The 23722-nt window shown below is 39.1% G+C and overlaps 1 long non-coding RNA gene across 1 annotated transcript in view; it reads left to right on the forward strand.

The window, feature by feature from the left end:
• LOC136179840 (uncharacterized) overlaps positions 1-4072 on the forward strand; it is a 4450-nt gene extending 378 nt beyond the window's left edge. The window contains exons 1-2 of the long non-coding RNA XR_010666777.1: positions 1-2420; positions 3050-4072. The exon at positions 1-2420 is cut by the window's left edge and continues 378 nt beyond it. This is a non-coding gene — a long non-coding RNA (uncharacterized lncRNA). The remainder of the gene's footprint in view (positions 2421-3049) is intronic.
• Positions 4073-23722: the final 19650 nt, after the last annotated feature.

Raw genomic sequence — 23722 nt, forward strand, 5'->3', positions numbered from 1 at the left:
CTGTCAACACAACACACCATGCATGACTTAATTACTTTCTTCATAGAGCACTCAAGAAGGTGTAAGTTCTATGACCCACGTGCAGTTCAGATACATTCACAAAGAGGTGTTGTATTAAATTGCATTTTGCTATCAGGACAACACACAAAGGTTCCCCTGCCTGACTTTAATGCAGCATTAAGTTCAAAGGAGAATGTTTTGCAGAGACAGCAGGACGTCCTGAGGCTTTGTCACACAATGTTGAGCTGATGTATTTGGGGTGCTTGGAGGTGATTAAAGTTCAGCAAACATCTGAAGCCTCAAACAAATAATACTTTTTTTTAGTTTTGTTTTTTAAAAAGTTGCCAACTCCAAATGGTGTGTGGGTGTGACATCTGTTCCTGCAGGTTAGCTGAGGTGAACAGAAGAAAAGAGATTTAACGCCATGATGCAACAATGGAGCTGTCTGTGCTGCAGTTTCACAACTTACTGAAGGTTGATTGCGTGCTACAAGCAGATTTAACACAAAATAGTCGGAAAAAAAAGTGATGCAACTACAGAATCTGTACACTCAGATAACCACTGATGCCGTTCAATTCCAGATGTTTGATCCCCACAATACCATTTCATCAACCCTGAGAAATCAGGCACTAAATCTATCATTGATATATAAAAAAAAAACACTTCAGTATCAGTCTACATGATGTCACTCTCACAGCTGCAGACCACCCTCGGTGCAGTTTTCTAAACACTTCTCACCTTTGCATCATCTCCATAGTAACTGACAAACTCTGCGCTCACCTAACTATGGGGACCTATCCCATTGACTGTATAAAACATGGACATAGTCTCAGTGACATCAGTGGTGTCTGAAGCTGACTCCTGAGGCCCATTGATAGTGGTCACCCTATTGGAAATGGTGTCAAATTAACTTTCGGTCAACCTAGAAACAGGCAAAGAGCTAAAGGTGAGGCGGGCTTTAAGTCTCCTGACAGACAGCAACAACACACCTGCCTGTCAGTCAGCTCAACCGTGTCTATGACCCTTATTATGATTGACTCATATCCTTTCTAAAACCAAAACAGATGAGTTTAAAAAAAAAAAACTTCACCCCATTCAATGATGGCCAATAAAGACATGAGCTATTTAGACCTACAATCGCTGTCTATGTAACTGCCTGGGCTTTTGCAGCCAACTTTAAGTCGACACTGAAGGAACTGAAAGTATTTGCACTTCAGCGTTGGCCTAATTTTTAATTGATGTTATTATGTTCATCTGCTTTTTTTTAAATTTGCATTTGCACTTCGCTGTGTCCTCTTTAGACATCCATCTAGTCTCTGTTTGTTTTGCACAGTAACCATAAAGTCACAACCTTTCAGCAACCAATGAAAACACACATCATGGTTTACTTCATCTTCTGCAGACAAAGAAGTGTTGGGACTTGAGACTTTTAACGTCCCGGCTATTGATCTATATTGTGATTTTTCCTGGTCTTCTTTATTTGTCAGATGCTCATACAGATGGGCAGTGAAAAAGCAATTTTATAATGTGTCAGAATTGGGATTAAAAACTGCGTTTAAAAAATAGAGAAGGTTAATGTGCATTGGCAAATTAAATCCAAAAAGTTGCTGTAGTCAATACAAACAATAACAGATAACGCTGATAGAGTAAGTCTTAGTCAGGGCAAGGCCTACTACAGTTGGTCTTGAAAACAACATAAATCCTCAAACACATTTTAAAAGCTCTGATCCTTTGAATGAAACCATAACTTGCTGCATAAATTAGACCTCTCCCTTAAGAGCAGATGCCATGTTAACATTACAGAGTCATTCCCAAGTCGTAAGGGTCTTGAAAAAGTCATGCACAGAGTCACAGAGAATTCTCATTGACTGTGACATCTCTGTGATTTAAATGGAAGACCTGTGTAGCTCCGAAGTTTACCAACATCAAATATAAAACAAAACAAAACCTCGACGCTCCAGCGAGACCGCTTCGCTCTTAAATATTTCAAAATCCTTCCCCCCTTTTTCCTCTCGTCGGCAATCAGGAAACAATCTTTCCTTGTCTCTCTGAGGCATCTTCAGGGACCCTGGGTACAGAGTGTGAGGGAAGACGTCTGAATGCGAGATGACTGCTCCAGATCCGACGGCGGATGGGTGTAGCTTGGTGGAGGGCGCTTTAATTGGAGATGTGGATGGCTTCTCCTGCAGAAGGGAGAATAGGGATGTGCGTGGCTCCCAGTGGCTCGGCGCGTCGCATAACCAGTGACCTAGAAAAGGAACACTGATCACTCCCCGGAGTTGACGACAAGAGGAGACGCACTGCTAACGAATGCAAGCGGCTGAAGTCTGCTGCTGATCAGAGAAAACAGAAGCATTGTGGGTATTCGGGACACGCAGCAGCAAAATGTGACCCCGCCACAATGAAGGGGAAGAGGCGCAGTGAGTTTCTTTGGACTTCTTTGTTCAGATAAAAGACTGGAGAGCTGTAATCCAAATCATTAAAGAAACAGTTGCAAGACTGAAAATGTTACAAGACATGTGACAATGCAGTGTCACCTCACAGTCAGTACGTTTACATGCACAGTGAAGTCGAGCTACAGGTATAGTCGAGTAGGCTGTAGAAATGGACTACAGTCCTTGTCCTAGTTTACAAGCATGAGAGGAGAATCAATTTATTGAAGGAAGATTCAAGATTCAAGATTTGTATTTGTCACATGCTCATACAGATGTGCAGTGAAATGTAAAGACTGTAGAAATGTAACAGTGTAAAGTGTCCAGGGTTTCAAAGTGCAATGTGCAGATTGGAATGTGTGGTGTGTGTGCATCATGTAGTCGCAGAATACAGAATATCCAACTCCACTACAGTAGGTGGCAATATACAATAACCGTTTTCAGCGAGTAACTATGGGATCTTCTTCTGGTTGACCTACTGTATTCAGTCGCATATCAAACAAAAGACAAAGCAAACTGGTTGTATGTCGAACAGTTTAAACATGGACAACTTCACAGCTCTCCTGATTCTTGCTAAAGCATCATGTTGATACTTCTGTTTTGTTTTCTTCTTACAGATTCATGTTGTTCGACTTGCCCAGTGCCGGGGCTATGAAAGCCCGTGCAGAACGCCTCGGTCAGTTTGAGTTGTATACATGCGAGAGTGAATCATCCCCCCCCAACCGCAAAATCCTGCTTGAGAAATTTAACTTCGTATGATTTCAGTTGAACTGATATGTTTACATGCATTTTAAAAGTCCAAGTTTTAGTCTTGATAACACAGTAAACTTTAACATGTAGATGTACTGAATGCAGTGCTGGATCCTTAAAGGGACAGAAAGGCATTGCAGGACAAATCTTTAGTGGATAAGATGGAATCAGAAGTTTTTGACGTATACGAGAGGTGCCAAAAGAAAGGTAGACGTGAAGTGGAAATAACCCTCAAATATCTCTTAAATTTAAACTGATATAGACTTTGGAATATCAGTTAGGCTTTTTATTGTGGTTGAAAAAAAACACTAACTTTGTTTTACATGCAGTGCTCACGCTGGCCTCACTAAACAAAGGCCACGCTGATCCCCTTATACTCTAGGTTATGCATTGACCACCAGGAAGTTCATCATATACTCAAGTGAGGGTAATCTAAATTACCCCTTGGATTAAAAATGTTATTACACTTGGAGAAAATTATTATTAGAAATAATCAGATTACTGGATGCCACATGTCAGAGTACTCGACTGTAAAAGTATAAATTAAAACAACCCAAACACTCACTGTAAATGTACATACGATTATTTAAACTCACTTTAGTGTCAATCATGGAAATACTGTATTATCCTTCCCATCTGATATCAATCTGTGCACACTGCTTAATGCAAATACTGTAAAAAAAACAACTTTTTCTCATACGAATGAAGCCATCTGTTACATTATTACATAATTTATTATTATGTTCATTTCAGCATCTTTGCACTACTCAACACTGCACTACTGCCTTTTAGTCTTGTACGTATTAGTCTTTTTATTGTGTGTTTATTGTTAACATATGATGTTGTACTTTAGTAGCATACCTGGCCAATAAAATTATTCTCATTATCAACTAGTAGTTACTTGTTCTTGCTCTTAAAGTGGACAGCCAACATATTTTCTTTCAGTCTGATTTTAATTGAATGTAACTTTATCAATTATTGTGACATTACATAATGACCAAACTAGTCAATTTAAAATGTAGAAGTCAAAATATGCTGGATAAGTTACTGGATAACGATCGTTGAACAATTCTACATAATGGTTAAATTGGCTCATCGATTGACATGACATGAGGAACAGATGGAAGACAAATTAAATAAATTTGCATTTTTCAAATCCCTGCACGGTGAGAGAACGTATGGAGAGGACGAACGGATTGAGCTGATGAAAAAAAAAGACAAATTAAAGATACGGCCTCAATTCCTAGTCCTCTTAAATGCAGCCCTACAGCTCACGTCACATCATGAGCCATTCATATATTATATCATCAGTTCAACTGTCATTTACATATGCATTATGCACTCCTTCAAAATGGTCTCAGAGGGTTATTTTTGGAGCCACCCTTTTCTATCTTCCCGTTGCTTTCTGAAATAATTCAGGGGAATTAATAGAAACCTCAGAAACCAGTATTGACATTTATCTTGAAACAAAAACATTCTCTTCTTTATAATGAGCTGAATTAGACAGAGAGAGAGAATGAGAGAGAGAGAGAGAGAGAGAGAGAGAGAGAGAGAGAGAGAGAGAGAGAGAGTCCCATTAGTGGTGGGGGAGAGGACTGCTGCATTTCCTCCATCAATTAGTGCTGCAGCCAAGCCGGAGGAGCGCCGCTGATTACTGAAGGAGCCGCAGCCAGTCAGTAGTGCAGTCAGTCGATACGGCTGCTTAGCTTTGGATGACTTTGATAAAGCAGGCCCAGATTGGTAAGACCAATTCAAGGCTGCAAAGAAAGATTCTCTGTACACTCACACACCTCATCGAGGCATTTACAGCCATCGAGTATTCTGCCAGTCATCCAACAAGGGGAGCTCACAACTGAGTCAGTTATTCCATCACTGAGGCTTGTTAGAAACCGGTCAGCAACGCGATCTCATCCACGTCCATTAATTCAGCTAATGAAACTAAAACATTTTTTTACCAGCCTTTTCTGCATGCTCTTGATGAGTCATTGTCCAAATGTTTCAGACATAACAACAGGCAGAGTCTTCTGATTGTTCAGATTTCTGGTTTCCTAGTTTCTGGAATGCTATAATCCACAAACTGCATCCCCTGTCTTGGTGTTGGAACCTCTTCAAATTGTCACATAAAAAGTAAAGACAGGAAAAATCCCTGTTTTACCTTCCTAGTCTTTGCTTTTACGTGTACATATTCATTCATAATTTGGTATCACCAGCCTGTAAAGATCATTCAGATAAATACTGTAAGCAGAATAACTCTGTGGTTGACCTGGTCGTAATGCAGAGACATTTATCAGTCCAAAAACAAATATTGATCAAAGTCCCCGGGCTGTGATTTACCTTTTCAAGATGAAGACCATTACTCCTGTGATCTATGAGAATACTGAAAACAAAATAGGTCATTGCAAATTGAAAATGAATGCAGAATGTCTAATATCATGTTTTTCTGAGCACTGTATAGATTTGAAGCTGAAATGGTTCCAAATTGTTTCTTCTTCTCCTTTTTTATTTAAAGAAGATCTCTGCCCATCCTTTCATTTGTCTCTCTTTGACGTGCATCATGGCTTTCACATTAATCACCAGTCTGTCGCTCCTTTCTCTCCTCCTCCTCGTCTCAATTTATTCACATTCCTCTCTTTCCCCTTCTTTTACCGTGAATCACGCCTAATTAGGCGCTCTCTAGATCTGATTTTCATAAAAGGCTCGGGGGAAGGGGGGATTTGGTTATGACAATTATTTTTCATATATGGAACAGGGACAAAGGATAAATGGTTATTAGTATTCTGCACCTTCAAGAAAATCACCAAAAGATTTCACTCTGATTCTGAAATTACAAAAAGGACGCTGCTGTTTTTGAATATGTGGGACATTGTTAAGAAATGGAAGATAACAGGCATGGGGGGGCCACATCATGACGTCATTGACACGATGGCACTTGTGAAATTAAATATTTGATTTAATAAGAGCGCAAGCACATAAAATCTGTGTATTTACATTTTAAGTAAGACTCAAAACATTATATATAAAATGTGTACAATAAAAGAACTTGCTTTATATCCGTTTTAGACGAGCACTGAGCTGCAGAGCTGCGTGTTCCTCCATGTAGAACTGATTGAGTCTGCATCTGGCTCGCTCAGTATTGGTCTTCTGCAGTTGGCTTCTTCTTTTCCAATTAGTTGCTACCATGGTTGCAAGTACATCACTCTTGAGTGGATCCATATCGTACACATATAAGACGGAAAATAACAGACTGTAACCAGCCTATGAAAAAAGCAAGACACAAACTGAATGTACATAATATTTACGTTTATCAAGCCTGTCTTATAAAGGTCACACATCTATAAAGTCAAATGATTATAAGAAAGTTATCCTTTATTTATTTTCCATCTGATTTTTAAATGATGTGCAGACACACACACACACACACACACACAATCCAGATTTTGAGAGTTGAATAAATGATTTTCTGCATTATTCACAATGAATGTGCCTGTCGTCCTATTAAGAGCAGCAGCACCTCACAGCCTCAGGGTGGATGCAGGGGGTGAGAAAACATTGGTTTTAGGTGGGGACGATCCGGCGACATCCCCTATTATATTACCAACACACACACACACACACACACACACACACACACACAACCACACACACACACATTTATTAATGTACACTGATGATGTCTTCTGCCATATTGAGTGGGCTCTATTGTTTACGGCCCCCTGGACAGGGTCTCCAGATGGCAGGGTGCCTATTACTGCGGCCCCTACTGTGAGGGCCCCACTGCGTCCGTGCGTGAGTGTGTGTGTGCGTGTGTGTGTGTGTGTGTGTGTGTGTGTGTGTGCGCAGTTGCATGTGTTCATCTATGAATGTGTGTAGATGCAAATGCAGAGAGCGAGGGAGAGATGTTCACCTCCCTGTTTGTGTGCATTTCCGTCTATATGTCCGCAGGGCAGGTCGTGTGTGTGTGTGTGTGTGTGTGTGTGTGTGTGTGTGTGTGTGTGTGGGGTTAGGGTGAGCCAGAGGCGACATACAGTGAGACACCAGTGTGACATTCCTTCAAAGGCCTCATCAGAGCTTTTCTCCTACAAAGGAGAGTGGTGTGTGTGTTCCTCCGGGGGATTAGCTGGGCCTCGGTCATTAGGCCTCAGCCAAATGGCCCCGAGGACACGCTGGCTGGATCTATAGCATGAAACACATACAACACTCACAGCCGTATGGTGGGCCCAGCTCATGAATATCATTACATAGTAATGGAGGATAACTACCCAGGGATAAAGGCTGCATCCCACAATATGTTGTGCTTTGCAGGCAGGATGGGGTTTGAGACATTATATAAAAATCTGTTTTTTAACCATTTTTTTTTTTGTGCTGTTCCTTCTTTTTTTCCAAACGTGAAACTAAAGACCTACGCCGGCATTTAAAATATGCAACGTCCTTTTCTCATGTGACACTGAACGGAAACACAAAAGTGATACAAATATTTAAATAAAGAAGGAAAGAGGAGACAAGAGGAGATATTTTGGGTCTCTATTAGCTCTCATCGATGACTATCCTTCACCTCTGACCTTTATCACTGATGGAGACCACTGATCAACATTACAACACATTGATCAGCAGAGGAAGTGCCAGGCGTCAATAGAGCAATCAATCTGCACAGGTCACAGAGGTTGTGCACAGACAGATTGCATGTAACAGGATTATGGCAAATGGGATTAAAAAAGATTGTCAGAGAGGTGATTTATCAGCAGCACTTGTGTTAAATAATTTTATAAAGGCAGTTTTTCTGATTACAGTCAAGGAGATATTATGCAGAAGGTATGCAGTTAAATTCTACCCTGATTGCACAATTAGTTATAAATAAGAAATCAATAAATTAATCAGCAATAAACTAATCCACAATAGAAATGTCAAGAAACTTTTTGACATTTTTTTATGCAAAATATTATTTTGTTTTATACATTTCTGTTCAAAATCAGATCAAAAATTGATAATTAAAGAAAATAAGCAGATTTATAGATGAATTGGCACCCAAGTTATTGTGGACTAAATCAAATGTTCCCCTCGTATTTATTAAGATGTAAGATAATTTGTTTTATTAGGTTTGCAATGAACTTCTCACATTATTTATCTAGTTTGCTTATTGTGTATTTTTCTACATTTTGTTTTATTTGTGTATTTGTTAATATTCTTTATAACAGGTTTGATGTGTTAACCTCTACATGTTCAGATGTGTGAATGTTTTGAAGATACATCGTTACCTTTGTATCTTTATTATGTATATCAGATTCTGTCAAACATTCATGCAAGCTGAATTTGATCAGGCAGATTAAAGTAATGTTTACTAAATCCCTCACTTGTAAGGTGTACAGACTGTGTTTTTTTTTATTGTACACACCATTTACATTTGCACATTACTTCCTTTTATCTTAAAGGAACAATATGGAGAAATTTGCTTTGTTGGCTTTGGCGCCTGCCGAAGGACTATGAGTGCAACTGCACTGTTGTAAGACACAAAAGAGCTGTTACGCCTCCACCTGTTAGACGAGCAGAAGACGTTGTGAGAAGCTAAACGATCCCATCGACTGACAAGGTTCAGTAATTTGACCGTTTTGCTCGAATGTGACTCTGCCAGTGTCTTCAGCGTGTTGTTTGCAAACTGTTTGCATGTGGATTATGAGTTTATGTTTTCAGCTGTTACCATGATATCTATGGGCTGTGGCTAAATGGCTACACTGGAGAAGGTAAGTTATTACTCTCTAATTGAGGAAGGTTTGTAAGGTTCTGAACTTACAACACCAACTCGAAGACCAACGAGGAAAGAAACACCTTTTTGGTGAAACATGGATTCCTATTTGAATGTAAACTTGAAACATAACTTTGGTTAGATGACTTTCTGCACTGGATAAATCTGCTAAACATGAAAAAACGCTGACACTGTAAACGATAAAGCCTAACATTACGTTACATTATTTTATGATTAATATCTGCAGGGATGTACACTCCGCTTCTTGCTCACTTGGCCACTCTCCCATTTTCTCCTCTTAGCTTCATCCGTCACCGTCCTCTTCCTCTCTGCCATTGTATCAAACAGTAAAGAGGTCTAGACGGGCTATTGGCTTCTATTTAGTTAAAGGTTGGTGTGTAATGTTATAAAACCATACGCACTTACGCCCGCTGCCAAAGTTACATACTGCAGTAAACAGGTGATCTGGGAGAGATGTCATTTCCATGTTGAAAGTTATCGCATGCTTTAAATCGCCTTTGAAACTATTATTTTGAGCTGGAAAAGTTACATAATGTTGCTTTAAATCTTCATGCTTATACATTATATCTTTGTGCTTAGATTATGTGTAGGAGCAATATAATGCCCAAATTTCCTGCTGGGAATTAATACAGTATTCCTGGTTCTGATTCTATTAAGTTTATAATGCATCAAAACTTGAAATGAAAACTGACAGGTTGATTCTGTCAAATCAGTCAAATCCACTCTGTAGTGCGGCGACACAGACGATGAATTAGAGGGAAGAGAGTGAATAAGATGCATAGAACTTCATGGATCAGAACATATATCCTGCTGCCTCAGTGACATATCTGAACTGTAGAGACATTCGTTACCTGCAGGCCAGCTGACAGGACGTGCTGCGGTAGTGCTGCGTGATACTTCCATCGGTACGGCACAGAGGCACGCTGACATTTTAACATAATGGTGCCAATAATGCATTCATCTGTTCACAGATTACAGAGCAGCAGTCAGGAATGATGTGATAGTCACGGGTGATATGAGGTAATGTAGCCAAGCTGCTGCTGTATTTTTGATGGGAACATTCGATTTTAGCGTTTGATTGAACAGAAAATTGTAAAAAAATAAAAAAAAAAAAAAAAATAAATAAAAGTGAAATGAAATGAAATGAAAAAAGAATATAGGTTTTATAGTCATTTAATATTTTATTCTTACAGATGGAACCTAATTTACCTTTTTTCCACCATCATCTTCATCATTCTATCGCAGCTTTGCTCTCCCTCCTGGTCCCCATTTCAGTCAGAGATGAATTATTTAACCAGAGTATGGATCTACAAGCTCTCAGCGCGCTGCAGTCGCTCAGCCACATCGCCCAGAGGCGGAGGAAGGGGGTGGGTGAGACGGGTGGCCGGGCATTTTACGAAAGAGCGAGCAAGCGAGGCGAAAATGCAGCGCTCTCCAAAGGTCATCGCCACCCACCGGGTCTCCTGTGATATTTTCATTACTGAGGTAAAAAAAAAAAAAAAAAAAACACCCACTCTGCCACACTCAGCTCTCTGTGTATGTGCACCACCTTCAGGCCTGCTGCAGTAATCCCCTGTGGCAATACAGAGTGCTAAGCTTGACAGAGGGGGGAGAAGAGGGTGGCTTTCTGTAAATATGTTGGGTAATGAGGAAAATGCAAAAAGAGGAGTTAGAAGAAAAATTATAGGAAACAGAAGACAAGGGAAAGGAAACTTATTTCTTGCAGAGGGAACAGGAAAGAAAAGGAAATAAAAAGACAAAATAAGAGAAGGAAAGGTGAGAGATAGATGAAGGTGAGGAGATAAAGGAAGCGAGATCGGGGGGGGCGAAAGGAGGAGAAATAAGAGACTTCATTACAGGGACGTGTCTCAGGCTAAAGCTGGGAATCAGATAGGCTCTGATTGTTTTTTCTTAGATACACTGTAATCTCACTGATCTCCAAACACTGCTGTAATTGGATTCTTCTGGGATGATCAGGGGGAAAAAATGTCCTATTAACTGCTGTCTTTTTTTGTCTCCAAACAACAGGACCCAAAGAAAAGAGATGATAACCTCAGAGATAAATGAAGAGTTGGAATTTTTTTTTTGTTAAGACTTATGATAGCAAATCTAATTATTATGTAGTCAGATTTAAAATGGCAGATAAAGTATTACATCATTTGCTGCTGAAACATTTTAGTCAATACAAAAGTTTACTTTCTGTCAGACGTACACGTCGCTGTTTCATTGATACTTCCAATCTACTCTATCTATGCTTTTCATGAAGGCAAATTTACATGTTGATTCGTGTTAAAGTACAATAACGAGGAATAATAATGGGCCTTTTTGTGTGACACCAATACCCTGTGGCAGCGGTAACATAATTTAACAATAAATACAAAAAATAGTAATTCTTTATGCTGATGGTCCTGTTTGATTGTGTTGGTCATGTCGAGGCATCAGTGTTAATTGAGTCTGTTTTATAACCAGATAAAAACTCTTCACAGGAGCTTTAGAAGAAGAATAATGTTAATAATGTTTCCCTATGATACAATTAAAAAGTGTATTTTTTAAAGTTTATTACATTCTCATCTATTACAACTTAAAAAAACATATTCACAACAGGCATCACTTTCACTTCCATACAGTACACACATATTTAAATTCAAAGACCTTGAATTGTTTGCATACCAGAACACTAAAATAGACTCCTTTTTTTTTAATTATATGAGAAGATATTGTACTTTGAACATTTCTTATTTAAGCCTGAAGCAATTACTGTCACTGAAGGTGTGTGAAATTGGTGTAAAAACACTAAAGCCGACTGTTAATTAATTCCTCCTTTGAAATGGCATTAAAACTCCCCTGAAAATATAAATCCCTAATTGCCGTGGTAAACTCTAACAGGGATTGTGAACAGGATATAAAGCAGGCAGAGCAAAACAACTTTGCTGTAACAGATTTATTTGAAAGCTTTCATGCATTTCCTTTTTATTTATTTATTTATTTTTCCTTTCCTTTCCTTTCCTCTGCCACTGGTGGGGATGCAGGCGAGTGGAGGGTGCTGCAGAGTGCTTTTTGATTTTGCTTTCTCAACCTTTTTCCCTTTTTATTTCCTTTGACTTTACTGCATCTTATCTTTCCATCTTTTTCTTCTGTTTCTTTTTCGATTCTTTCCTTTATTCTGCAGCCAATCCTTTTAGGCCGCCCATTAGACGTTCAAATGTTTTGATGTTCCTCTGATGCCAGCGCCTGTTGGAACTTCTCTCAGGAAATCTATTGATCTTCTGGGCCGGTACTGTGTGTTTCTGTCTCAGTAAACAGGAGCATGGGGAAGTTTTTTTTTCTGTCCCTGCTAGTTTGACCCTTTATGGAGATTAGCACATCTCTGGCCCTTAACCAGCTCTGTCACCTGTTAGCAACATCATGCCACCACTTTCTACTTAGAGTCCACGCACATCCATGTTTTCTTTCTCAAGGAGATCGGCTTCCAACTTCTAAGTGGAGCACATCACAGCCCTACAGCCCATCATTGCTGATCTAAAGCCTTTTATATGAAAACAATATAATCTTTTCTATCTGACGTCGACATTTGTGAGAACCCAACTTACTGTGATACTAAGTGTGTATCACTCTTGAGTGGTGAAATGCAGCTTTTTCTTTATTTTTTTATTTAACCAAGTTAGTCCCATAGAGATTAAGATCCTCTTTTCCACGGGAGACCTGGCCAAGACAGTCAGCAGCAAAAACACAGAGTTACAGAAAGAGACACAATGGGAGACAAAGTACATTTTACAAAACACTCAAATATGCAATATAAGAGAACCATCTATAGGAAACAAATCTAGGAGTCAGTTGTTTTAGCAGTCAAGCTAAAAACATCGACATCTTATAGAATCTGCTTCCAAGTCTTTTATTTTACATTTAAAAACATTAAAGGACACCAGCTCCTTAAGTTTCAAATCGTTCTGCAACAGATTCCAGACTGAGGGTGCAGAATGACTTGAAATATATTTTCCCAATATCTATCAGAGTGTTTGGGACAGAGAGCATAAAGAGATCCTTAGCATGCAAAGAATACTGTCCAGTGCTTTTCTGCATGATAGAAACACATAGATAGTGTGGGAGTAGACTAAAAAGTCCCCTTTACTGTATATAAAGGTGTACCAGTGTATGAGCTCACAAGGTCGCCAGAGCAGGTCATCCTACCTGAGAGACCTGCCATCCTACAGAGCAGGTCATCCTACCTGAGAGTACAAATCACAATGGTGAGTCACAGCTTTACAGTTTATTATGAACCTGAAGGATGCATGGTATGCTGTATGAACCATATGGAAACACTGAGCAGAGGCGTACATGCATGTACAAAACATCATTATAATCCAGACGGACGCTGACATTCAAGGCCAAGTAAGACGTTGTAGCATCTTAAAATAATGACTGAACGTGTCTGACTCAGAGTCTCAGGTGTTTTTTCTTTTCTTTCCAGCCGTCTATTTTATGTGAATAATATAATCATCATAAGCCTTTTTACACATTGTAAATATGTAACAGCGCTGTTGCAAAGTTCCAAAGAAATTACGCCTTTGTTATCACACATTGCATCTGCAGCAGAGTAATATTGGAATCCCATTGTGTGATTTCACATTGCAGAATCACGGGATGCATGATGCGTAAACAAACAGCTGGAGCTTCACATACACAAAATTAGATATGCACACACACACACACACACACACACACACACACACACACACACACAGCGCTGTTCCAACCTTACACATACCCACCATCTCCCCCCATGTTATGCCTCTATTGTTATACCTTCGATGGCTGATCGGCAGCAGAACGACTTCACCCCACCATCCTGCCTCTACTGTATGTGTATGCTGCCCTGAACTGGCAATAAACTGAATAAAAGAGTGAAGATAGTCACTGTGACTTCACCCACTGACTGATTAATTATTTGGAAGCATTTTATTTGACATTTTGGCCAACCCATCTTTTTGATTTGGACCCATAAGTGACTGAAATTAGGTGGGTGCACCTCTATCCTGGGTGACGGTAACAAAGGTGACTAATAGTCAGGACAAGTAGCTAAGTCGTTAATCAAACTCTGCTTTATAGTCTTTATGTTTTAGGAATGAACATTTTGATTTAGAAGAAGAAGGAAGATGTACATACAGTTGCTGTTCTTTTTGCTACTATTGACTGAATATATAAGTATGGATGTCCTGTCTCTAACTCCTGTGTACAAAATCAAAGCCAAAATACCCGGCATTACGGTCACTGACATATTGCACTGGTGTCGTCATTTGGAGCCAGAATAGACAGATAATTAAATCACTTTATTTTTTGCAGCGTTTGCAGCAGATACTCATGGTTATTGAAAGTTTAAAAACTCCTTTGTTAGTCTTCACTACTTTTTATCTCCCCATTCTGATGCTAATCTGGTAAAGATTGATAGAGGAGCTGCATTTGTCAACAGAGCTGTCAATCATGACATCACATCTGCTTATCCGTCACATCCGATACAGCAGCCAGTCAGCAGGGGGAGCGCTATATATTTTGGCCTCACTGCCAGGTAGCTGCCCCACTGTCCATCGTAATATACAAATTGTTGTTTGCAACCTGTGAAGTCGCCCCCTGCTGGGTGGTAGAATGACTGGCAAATTTAAGGCACCTCTGTGGTCGTCTAACTTTAGAAGAAAGAATCTACTTCACCTTTTTAAAAACAGTCGAGGCAGCAGAAACTTCTGTTTATGTCACACACTTGGACCCAAAAGGGGACTTCCAAGCATGCATTGGTTTAGATAATAAACTTTTACTTTGTTCTGGAAATACAGAAACACAAGCACATAAATTCCACATGGCTGCATACATTTTGTACATTAATTTGATATACAAAGTTTTTAAAAATATATAACATGAGAATTGGGGGTGCACAGTGACCACAAACATGCTTGACATAATTGGTCCAGCATTTATAATGTTGTCGGCTGGTCAACTTGTTCTGCCTCTGTGGCTGTAAGCGTTGAAGTGAAGAACAATCTTCATTGCCCTTGCACACAGGTATTACACCAATCAATCAACTAACAGTCCAAAAGCCTCTTGACAAACACTAATGTAGTGGATAATCACATAGGATAAAAGCATCTCAATTTCAGTATAAGGCTGAGGAAGTGATCATTTACCCTCTTGTCATTGTCCATGTTTTGGTTATACTAAGAGCTGACCCAACTTGACTTTTCTTCCAAACAATTCATTGATTGTTTTATTTAAACAATTTGCTTAAATTTACCATTCTTTCATCTTTGTCTTTTTCCTCTTGGATTTTCTTTATGTATTCCTCTTTCACTGTTCAATTCGTTCCCCTTGCTTCCCCACTTTCTCTCCCCTCCAAACTCTCTCCTTTTCTTTGGATTGACCAACATTTTCAATAGCAGTGGCCAAGGTTATTTGGCAGCCACGACAGAGCACATTTGTTTTTCCCTCTCTGCTGCTGAAGAAGACACTCCGCTATTCTAATGGACTCCAGAAGAGAGTCCTTTGAATTGGTTTAAAGAGAAGGCCAGCAGAGGCCCTCTTTCTCTCTGTCCTCTCTCCTTCTCGGCTTTTGTAGATGCTGACAAAGGAGTCTTTCTGTGTTTGCCATGGGACCAGATGTACCCAGGCAGCAGACAGGATGCTAACCCCTGGAAGCCCTTATGTTTCTCCTGCTATAGGACATTAAAGCTCGCCAGGCAGCTTTGCATATTGGCAGCCCCAAATCGCAGTGAGAGGTGACTAAAAACCTGATCTTCAGTAAACACAGAAGATGTAAGGTGATGTCACTTAAGTGAACTTTGCTAGATCACGCTTTCTAACTTGTTTGCACTTTGAAACTTTATTAGGGAACCAAAATGATGATAGTGGCACCGAGGGCCACTAAATTGAAGACTATTGAGGCATCTTCCTCAACTTGTCACAGTCAGAATATCATTGTTTTACCAAAATAGTACCACAAGGGGGTGCCTCTCTTATGTTTAAGTTTTCTTTAACAGAAAGTTGTTACTCTCTGACAGCTATCTTGCATGTATTTAAGATCGCGAGAGGACTCAAATGTTATGTCTCAATTTTTCTGCTCATGTATGACTAATGAACATAGCTTCATGGAGACCTGGAATTGAATGGTCGATTTTAAGTATTGTAGAAAAGAAGTGCCGTGTGGAAATATCCACTCTGTTGTCTGTCAAAAGTCTGAGCTAACTAACGATTTTGTTATGTGTGATGTAAACACGGGCTCTTCTGCTCAGACTGGCTCCAAATGGGCAATATGACAAAACCCGTCACAGGGGTATTTTGGCTTCATCTTTGTACAACGCTAGAAGGTTGATATGTAATGTCCGTCTGTATACAAAGTTTATAGTGAAGGCTTTAAAACTGCTTCATTAAGTTTATAGCTAGATTATTTTTTATTTAAAATAAGAAATTTGTCCAATATGTGGAGGTTTCTACAATGTGACATAATTCACATATGGGTAAGGTAAGTAAGAGAAGGATCAGTATATCACAACATTAAAGACACAGAACTCGATTGCATGGGGTTCTCAGGTTTGTGAGGTAACCAACCAGGCTCAAAAATAATTAAAAAAAAACTATGAAACAAAATGTAATAAATATAGCAAATGTATTTGACTGACTTAAATTCAGGGTTGTTAATTTTCTAAAACTATCATGATTCCCTCAGTGCTCTGTCTACACCCCCTCCCCTCTGTGCTCCCTCAAAAGCCACGCCCCTCACTTACATGCATGCCGTTGCTCCAGAAGCGGACCTCAGCTCATTGCTTGGCTTGTGTAGAAACTACTTTCTATCATGTCTCATTCAGCGGTCAGTAAAGTATAAACTCCATCATCGGTGACGTGCTTTGACTGTGGGCTGGTGCACGCAAGGGGTAGAGAACGAGCAGGGAGACACAGAGGCGTCTGATTGGTTCATCAGATTGGTACCTCAAGGAACACATTGGTTGAAGTTTTTACATGTTTACAAATGCTACAGATGACAGATTTTCTTTGTTCCTTTTTCAGAGAACATGAGTTATACATATCTGTCAGGACCTAAAATCTTAAAAAGTGTATCTTGAGGAAATGACCAACCCTGCCTTTAAACTAATGAGTAAAGTATAAAGAGCGATGCTTTCAGTAATTCATTCTTAGATAGAAGACGGGAGGTGTGAATTACCGTTGGTCTGCTTACATTTGATTAACCTCCTTTATATGTGATTAAAATAACATTATGGACACAGACAAAATCACGATCACAGCTTTTGATTGTTTGAAATTAACACCATCAGAAATCAGGAATCAACAAAATGTGGATGCTGCTTTTTTCCTCCGTCACACACAGATCAGTGGTTTCATTTTGTTCTCCCCTGTTGAACAGAGAAGCATCACGTCAGAGAAAAACATTCACACTCCCCTCACGAGGGAGCCGCTGACCTCTGCATGACTTCAATCCACTCCTGGATTGTTTTTCCATTGTGTGACTCAAACAGCCGGGAGTCAGCGCTGCACCGTGAGCCCCTGTCAGGAGTCAAAGCTTTAATGCTGAGCTGGATTATACTGCAAGGGGAAAAGTGAGGAAGAAAGTGATTCTTAATGGGACAAATGATGATGCCTTAAAAAGTGGGATTACTCCATTACTTTTATCTCTGCATGACTCATTTAGCGATTACGGCTAATTATGTGCTTGAAGTGTGTTATATGATTAGTCTTAGACTGTGAGGACAATGAATGGTGGGATAATGTAGGCTTATTTAACTCGGTGTATGTATTTCCACCACTACAGTCTCATACAGGATCCCAATGCCTGCAGCTGAAGCAAGATTTCAGTAAATGCAACCATGCACTATTTTTTCTATTTTTTGGCAATACCTTTTTAACACAGAATTGATTTTCTTTTAAAGACTTATTTTTGGGCTATTTGTGCCTTTATTGTAGTGGATATAATGGTTGGAAATCAGAGAGAGAGAGAGAGTGGGGAATGATATGCCGAAAAGGAGCAACATGTCAGATTTGAACCAGGGCCGCTGTACAAGGGGCTCATGCCATAACCACTTGTCCCCCAGCACTACAATCTATTCAAATGTTTTAATTCATCTCTTGTTTTACATTTAAATTTGTTGACTGTGGCACACTTATAAATTATGAATATACTGCATATATCTTATTGGATGTGTTTCCATTGTAAATCTTTTTTTAGAGCTTCCCATCATTTTTTTCTGATGAAATAAAATAAAACACAATGCTGATATCAAGTCCTCAGTTACTTCTCCATGTATGCCAAACAGTTTGAGAAAATGACATGACAGTACTTCCACAGGTTCATGCAGTCATCTCATGATGTTATTGCTCTGAGGATTGAAGGTGAGGGAAACTCATGTTGCTCTGTTTTTTTGTTTTTTTCTGTTTCTTCTCCATCCAACAACAAGCTCATTAAACTGCAAGCAAACTGACATTTCACCCTAACTTCTCCGTCTTTCTCTTGTTTCACATCATTAAGTGGCGGTGTTAGGCTCAAAGGTAACCGGGCAAACTCTTTGAGGGAAATGGCTCGCCTGGTAAGCGGGCGTTTTGATGAGCTTGTCACTCCCTCACCCCAAACATGCCTCATTAGTAGTTCAGTCGAAACACCTATCTGAACCCCCCTTTTACCGTCCCATCACACACACACACACACACACACACACACACACACACATTTCTCTCTCTTTCTGTCTTTCTCTCCATCTCCCATCTCCCTCCATGGCCCCCCTCCTGTTTTTCAGCACTAATTAGCTGGCTTCTCCCTCTTCTGTGCTTCCCCAGTCACATCTCAAAGGGAGACGGATATGATTTTTCTTTAACCCAAAGGCCAACTTAATCAGCTGAATTAATGACTTTATTACCCGTTAGGCTTCGGGCCATGCAACACATTTCTCTCCAATGCCCAACGCTCCTCTCCCTATCTGTCTCTCCAACTCACTTCTTTTTACCCCCTGCAGGATTTTTTTTCATTTCAGAAACAGAAAAAAGAGAGGCGTAGAGAACAGGCGATGATCAGCAGTAAGATACAAGCGAGAAATATAATAATTGAACAGAGATAGAGTTACAGATAATGACTGTTTTAACATTTAGCTGGAAGTCGTTTATGTAAGAATGTCTCCGTGGGTGTCCCAGGAAAAAAAAAAGAAATAGTGAAAACACCATATTGTCTTTTTGAAATACATGTGTAATCACTACATCTGGAGGTATAACAAGGACTATATGGATGTTAAAGTGTTTGTTAGACCAATCTGTCATTTAAATATGGTAAATCAATTAGCACTCATGTCTGTCAAAGATGGAAAATGGCAACGTACAAACATTGAGTGGAAGCTCAATGAAAATCACTGCAGATCTGGATGTCTAAACACTCCTTTTTTTAATGGCTAAAATACGGTAATTAGTTGGTACATCAGTGTCTGTCGGTAGATATATTACAGCAATTGAAAAACACCCCTGATAAGGAGATGCGCCATTAGTCTTCTCATTTACTTGACAAACTCTAACAGAGCCCAAGGCCTATACATTGAATTAGGTTCATTTGGTGACAACAAAATAATGAGGTGGCTCTGCAGCGAGGAGACCGGCCTTGAGAACTCCTCCTCTTATATCTGTGAAGAGAGGGGAAACAGCAGCCGTGCTGAGCTGTGCGAAGACAAAGATGTGTCTGGATACGCAGAGTAATGCAATTCTTATCCGCTTTTTATTTTTCTATCTTTAAAAAATGTTCAAGCTTCTTCACAGGGACCTACATTTTATTATTTGCAGTTCTGCACACTGTTGGCCAAATAAATTAAAATTGTTTTAGAATATTGGATCAGCCATAAGAATTGTGCACGTCTCAAGCCTGTCTTTTGCAGCGCTGCTCTCTGTATGGTCGTCTAAGAATCGTCGTCTGGTTGGTCCACCATCGCCATGCCAATACATTTATACAGTCATGTTTCAATAACGAGTTCGGATTTTAAACTAAAATAGCTTCTGATTTAAAAAAAAAACATTCACACCAGACTCGGCTATACTCTGTTGAAAAGAAAAAAAATAGCAATCTAGATCTGTGAAAATGGTCAACATTTGACCTCATACAAACCACCATATTGAGATTTTCAAAGTGAGCATCTTTAACTGCTGATCATAGCATTCAGCCCTGCTGTAGCTTTGTTCAGCTTCACCTGCATTTCTGTACACTCATAGTAATTATTCAATCTGAAATCCACCACGGCTGCAAAAAAAAAGGCAACGCAAATTCCCAATTTCTTGGAAACCTCCTCATAAGAACTTTTTAAAATGTTCTGTTTTAAAGGAACAACAGACAAAGCCCTTTTTTTCACCTCCCTTGGATTTTCAATCATAAGAGAAAATACTGTGAATTTCCAACTTTTTTAAATGTCCTTGAACAGCCCTGGTAGATAATATGAATTATTAGTTAAATATAATAATAATTTTTAGTTAGTTAGCTTCTCCATTTATCTGGATCATTCTCACACATAAACAAAAAAAACCTGAATTGTAAAAAAACCAACAATTAAACGCACAGTGCATATTTAGCAAGAACAGTAATCAGGTATTTCATTCACATTTTATATTCCTGAAAAATCAGTATCACTCTGACAGGTTTATGTTCCACAAGCTGAAATCACAGCCCATTTTTCTTCCCCATCGTAATGAAAAGTTACTGTGATAAGGTTTGCTCTGTTTATCTTCCAGCTCACCTCGGTTTATCACCTCACAGTTATTCTTCAAAACATGATTTTTTTTCTATCAACAATGTGATAAATGCAACTTATAACTACTGTGTGCTGTGATGAGACACACTATACTTCACAGCCCTCTGTTATGATTTCCTTATGTGTATTTAAATTTCATAATTAGCACCTATTTGAACATTCATCATTTTAAATGACTGAATCGTGTAATCAAAGCATCCAAATGGTATTATTCAGGAAATACAAGAGACATGGAGTGACATCACTGCAGTGTTTCTGAGAGCTACATGACACATTTAACAATTAAGCAAATATCCAGTGGTGTTCCAGGTATTCTTTAAATTGTTGAAAGTATTTCAGATATTCTTCAGACAGAAATTATAAGGTCATTAATTCTTATTTGACTTCAAGGCATAATAAACAAACACACCAAAGTAAAAAAAAAAGTTAAAGATACCTGCGAGCTACAATATACGTCTTCCAATCAACACTTTTAAAACAAATGAGGTTGCCTTGTTGACAATACCTGTGAACTGCAGATGAATTGTCAGCGGATGGAAAGCACTCGTTAGCAGCACATACCACCTGAGAAGAAGAGGATGATGATTATACGTGAGGACTGAAGAGTGTGCACAATCATTTAAATCAAACTGAAACATGATACACCTGCAATTTTCATTCTATCTGTATCAGCTTTATTAGCATTTCTAATGACCAAAACACAGGGTGCAAACCATTTGAAGTGTTTTACATAATCAATTCATTGTTTTCTTTAGGGTTCAAAAATAACCTGTTTTCCCATAACACTGAGGTGTGGATCCAGGGTACAAAATGAGGCACAAACCTCACCTTTATATGAAATGTTTAATTTGAGAATCTCACCTGACGCACACACTGCATGTCAGCAGCAGTGTCAAGATGCAAGGTGTGACGGATGATTTGGTTACGCTCAGTTTAGCTAGAAAGCTGCATCCTGTTTCTTCACTTCCTGTTTAATACAGCAGCTCCTTCCCCACAGGACCTATTAGTCAATTACACCTGAGTGCTGCTGTTTAATATGGGCTGAAAACATACCTGAGTTCTCGGCATCAAACACTTCCTTTGCTGTACATTCTTCCTGTGGTATATAGTAATGAGTGCAGCGGAGGTGTGCATGCACGTGTGTGACATTCAGAAAAAAGGCAGGAATTATTCATTAGCTCTCTATTTCGCTCTCTCAGCCTCCCTCCTGATCCTCGTGTTCAACAACTCTGGGGCAAATGCAGAATTGCAAATGAGCTTTTTCTGGAAATCAAATTAATTGGCCATCCTCAAAGGCTTCTTGTCAAAGTTTGGGCTTGATGTGTCAACGATTCCCCCGCACATCTCCAAACAGCTCTGCACTATATGGTGCACAGAGCGGAGAAAACAAAGGAACAGAGTGAAGCTTTCCATTTAAAAAAAAATAAAAAAATAAAAAAATAAGTTCCCTTTGTGTGCCAATTAATAGAGCACTTCAGTCAGAGCAAAACTTTCAGAGTTGCCTTTTTCCTAACAGCACAATAAATTACCAAACAAGGCAGCTGTCACTTAGCCCTCTGCAATTTCACAAATAGTCTGAGTCTCATTAGAAGTCAGAATCTTATTTCTAAGGTTTCAGATGCCACACTAAGGGCTTTCCTGAGGCTTCTCTCGCCGCACATAGAAAGAAATATTATCAAGATTTGCAAGATATTTGTATTTTATTTTATTCTGTTGTTCCTCCTGAACTGAGGGTTTTTGACTGATAGTAAAAATAGACAATGTAACCTGATTTGTTTGATCATACTCTGTAGGTAAAGGTCGACTGCACTGTAACAAAAAGGCCAGAATGAAACTGAGAGCGGTCGGTGAATTCAATAAGCCAACAGTTGTGTTAACACGCCATCTAGTGCCGTTTGAGTGTATAACAGATCCTTTCAATGCAGTCATCTACCGTTTCAATCAGCTTTGACACCATGCAAAAAGAAACATTGACTTTCTAAATTCAAAATTTTAGATCCATGAGCAGATGAGTTCTTACAACAGGAAAACATCAAATCACATGTGAAGCCCTGAGAATAAAAACACATCGGAGATCACTGTCTGTTTCTCTGCAAACAGATGACGTAACACGTGATTTCAAGTATTTAGCCTCACAGTATATCACATACACCAGTTAGCAGCAATGCTATCTAGTTGCACCCAATGTAAAAATGTTTATATGATTGTAATCTGTGGTTAATGTAAGAAAAATCTAAATTGTTTTCTTTCCTTGTAATTACAATTTATATGGTGAAATTGATTGAATCCAAATGTGGTTTATTCCGACACACTTTCTACGATTACAGAAGTTAAGTTCATTTTAGAAATATGTGGGGTGCGGGTAGGCTAGCGGTTATCTCAAACATCCTGTGTTCAGAGGTTATAATCATCTTTATTGCAGCGGCCGCAGGTTTGAAACTGACCTTGGCCCTATGTGCACATCATCCCTTACTACACTCCTCCAAACATTTCCTGTCTTTCTTCATCCGCTGTCCTATCTAATGAAGGCAAAATGACCCAAAAAAGATCTTCATAAATGAAGTTATTTTCAATAAGTGATTAGAAAATCTATGATTTCATGTCTTGGGTAAAACAAACTGTGTAAATTACAGAACAGAAAATGAATGAAGTACAGATGTCTTCTTGTGTCGGGTTTGGACTCAACCTTTTCCAATATATATCTACAATAAATGCATCTTCTTAACAGCTAACATTTCATTTGAATCATTTTAGTTTCTCTGTTGTTTCTCTGCAGTTTTCATTTTTCAATCACAATTCGTAAAACAATAAAACATTCACTCAAAACTGTTTTTGAACAGCTGGTGATCGTCTGACAGAAAATGTTTCTTTGTTTAATTTCAACATGCAACAATAAATGAAATGAAAGTATACTGTCAGAAATGATCACCATGTTTTCCCTTCTGCTTTGAGGGCGTAGGTCATGACAGGGTTTTACAAGCTTGATGCGTCACACTTTTAAAACCCCTTTAAATAAA

This window comes from Labrus bergylta, chromosome 8 (genome assembly GCF_963930695.1).
Source record: "Labrus bergylta chromosome 8, fLabBer1.1, whole genome shotgun sequence".
Lineage (NCBI taxonomy): Eukaryota > Metazoa > Chordata > Actinopteri > Labriformes > Labridae > Labrus > Labrus bergylta.